We start from the raw sequence: 3,754 nt of genomic DNA on the forward strand, positions 1-3,754 counted from the left end.
AAAGCAACAAGATGCATTAAAGGTAAACTGGAAAGCTATATAGTGAACGTAGCATTTGTTGTTTAGGTATTAAGGGAGAGATACTGCAAAGAACCCTTTAAAATGCCTACAGTTAGCCGTCTGAGATGCAGTATTGGCACTAGCCTTCATTGGAATGGCTGCTAAAACACATAAAAATTCATAGTTGTTGTTTAACTTATTCTGTAAAGGAAATATGCTCATTTCCAAAAAGTCGGCCTAGGCCTATGCTCAGCTTACGCAGTTTGAGATATGGCTGGAGGAGGTTTTGTTCGGTAAGGTCCTTCACCCTCGCCAACGAAATATTTTTATCGTCTATTTTATGAAAATGAACATAAACTTAATTACTTTTAAATACAAACCATGAATATAAATCGTATTTGACATTTAAGCAAATAAAAAGAATTGAAAACAGTCTTCATTTTTTAATTTTCGAATCTATGGAAAAAAAAAAAACGCTCATTTGACTCAATGCAACTAATTGAATCAGGTCATAATCCGTCAGTCTTGTTTAATGTGTGAGTGAAGACGAGCGCGGTCGCGGTTCATATAATATTATCTCGTTTTGTGATGAGATTTCAACCTGCAGCTGGACATCAATGTGAAATGTAAGCGTAACATTTGATTTCCATGTGTAGTATATCGATTAATGTTGTTTTATGGGTGTTTCCTCGTATGTGTAGATGTTTTGAACTCCGTGCTTTCGAGTCGGGGAAAGTTTAGCCAGCTGTTTACTCAAATATAGTTTTACGATACTACAAAATATGAGCTTCCTCTAGTAACATCGAGTGTGATTCATCCTTCAATATGTCATTTGGTTAAATATTTTTCAATGAATAATCTTCAGGGAAGAGTAATTTTATCTATTATATCATAAGAGAGTTCAAACGCCCATTCGAGATTTGCCATGACAACGTTGGGCACGGGCGAGCATAGGCCTAGTATACAGCGGGCTGGTTTTATCTGCGTAGATAATCTCAAGTTTTCCTTTATAAATAAATAAATAAACAAATTAGAGATGTAGCCTATATACTATTTCTCTAAGTTAAATGATAATATCTGAAGCTTATTTTCTTGAAAACACGAACGTAGATCTTCAGATTTTAAAATAGATTACGTGAAAGTATTAGCAATTTGATGAGATTTCCTCCAACACTCCAACAATGTTTCTTTTTTTCAACACCCAATGTGTATCAGATAATGGCTTCATATGCGTGTGTATATATATATATATATATATATATATATATATATATATATATATATATATATATATATATGTGTGTGTGTGTGTGTGTGTGTGTGTGTGTGTGTCTGTTTTATACATCGACAATAAACCGATTCTATTCCACTGCAGGACATAGGCCTCAGACATGTCCTTAGTCATGCCTGGTGTTTGGCCATTTTGATCACCACACTGGCCACTGTGAATTGATGATGGTGGGAGACTTTAGTCTGATCGCTCACAGCAAACCTACCTAGTATGGGTGGTCTTGATTAGTCCAGCCTTGCTTGATCATGGCGATATGCAAATCCTTTCACTACATATCTAAGAGGAAAATAAGAAATAGAATAGTGTTTGAATAGAAGTTAAAACGTATGAATAGTAATAATAGAATGAACTGAGGAAATACGATATTAAGAAAAAGCAAAATGAGAATAAGATTAAACTATAGGCAGGGGTGTAGGAGCGTTTTCCTGTTTGGGGAGGGTAAAGTTCGAAATAACACTGAAACACCCTCAGATGCGATTTCCTGGCATCTGACAGCATATTGTATCAAAAACAAAATCATATTTTTGGAAGATTTTTATGTGACCAATTCCATTTTTACACAATAACAATCATAAAATACCAATAGGCCTATATATATATATATATATATATATATATATATATATATATATATATATATATATATATATCATCTATCTATCTATCTATCTATCTATATATATATATATATATATATATATATATATATATATATATATATATATATATATACATTCATGCATATGTTTATTTGTGTGATATTCGTCAACTGTGTGGAGAATTTTTATCTGAATGGTTGAGTGGGAACTTAGTCCAGGAAAGTCTCCCTACGGCAATTACCCAAAGCTCAACAGGGGAGGATAATGAGCACTTACTCTCGGGACACAAACGCCCTGCTAATACTTTACTGCCATAGTTCACTAACCTTTCACTCTTAAATACAAAAGGAGGTAATTTTACTGTCCAGAGGCCGGAGAACTCCACACGTTAATTTGGAAATAATTTATGGCCTACTCTAGCTTTGTCAGGGCTAGAGTCATCTCACTCTAAGGCTCTGTTTTGATTCCGTCCCAGTGACCCCAGTGAGATGCTGTACAGGTATCTTACGTTAATGCAACTAGAGACAATAAAAAAAGGGGGGAACAGTGGAGTATAAAAGTATAAAGTAAAGTTAAATGGGGATCTTCACCTTCAAAGCACTAAGTTAAAGAGCGTACACTCGCTGATACCAACTTACCTCAGTCTGAGTAGGTTACTCTCAACACCTTGGGTACTTCTGACCCGTCCCATAGTATAAATTGGCTAAATTCATATAATGTGGTTAAAGATACCAAATTGTGTAATCTATTCCAAATGATTTATTACAGAAAAAAGGGATGGAAATAACTCAATGATTTTAACACACCATAATTAAAAATTGGAAAAAATATCAGTAACTCAATTATAAGTTTTACATATGATAAAATGAATAAGTGAATTTACAACACAAAAAAATTGAAAACGTTAAACGGAATTAACTCGTGGATTAAACCTCAACAGAATAAATAAGAGTCAAAAAATTCTGATCAACAATTTGTGCGGTGGCTGCTGTGAGGTCCCAACATGTGGTCAGTAACCTCAAGCAAATACCAAGATCAAAAAAATATGAATACATTAATTTCCATGCACGCAGCCCGAAAAATGTAATGCCAAAATAATACCTAAACTTAACTTATGAGAAATTGAAACTTATCTAAAGGGGGAATGGCCATTAGTTAAACTCACAAGATTTTTATATGTTGTGGGTGCCCGTGTCCTAAATGTGGCGGTCTTCAGTTTGCTCACTAGGCCTACAGCACTTATTCTGCAGAGTCAACGGCCCCCTCCAAGCTCTCCAACTAGCCCCCAAGACTGGAACCGACGTGCTGTAGAATTAGCAGCTATGCACTAACACTGGTCATCTGCTTGACCTCTTCTACGACGTATTCTTGGCTAGTTATTGTGTAAGGGGACAGGCTAGTGATGGAGAGTGGGAGCACGAGGTTGACATTGGAGCCTGACTGGGCAGCTCCGTTTCGTACCGTGGCCTGTATGTTTGTGAGGTCGAGTTCAGGTCAGCTGCATCCTCCTTCCTTCCCAAAAAAAAAGCGTATCTTGGTGCGTAGGTAGGCCTACGGTCTTGAGGTGCCAACTCTCATTTAGGACAGGCTCAAAAATCTTGTGCCTTGTGAATTTCAAGCAACACACTTATTTAGAATACAAGGAGAAATCTTGCAACTCCAGGGGGCAAAGATAATCCTAATTCTAAACAATTGGCATACAGAATAAAAATGAAACTAAAAGGTAATTTAGCAAGTCGGGCTCACGTGTGTGGACAACCATACCTCCTAGACTAGCAGACTTGAGTTGTAATTAAGAGATTTAAAATACTGTACCTAAATACTTATGGTAGAATAATGTATACAAACAACACAAAAGTATTAA

The sequence above is a fragment of the Palaemon carinicauda genome, chromosome 13 (genome assembly GCF_036898095.1).
Source record: "Palaemon carinicauda isolate YSFRI2023 chromosome 13, ASM3689809v2, whole genome shotgun sequence".
NCBI lineage: Eukaryota > Metazoa > Arthropoda > Malacostraca > Decapoda > Palaemonidae > Palaemon > Palaemon carinicauda.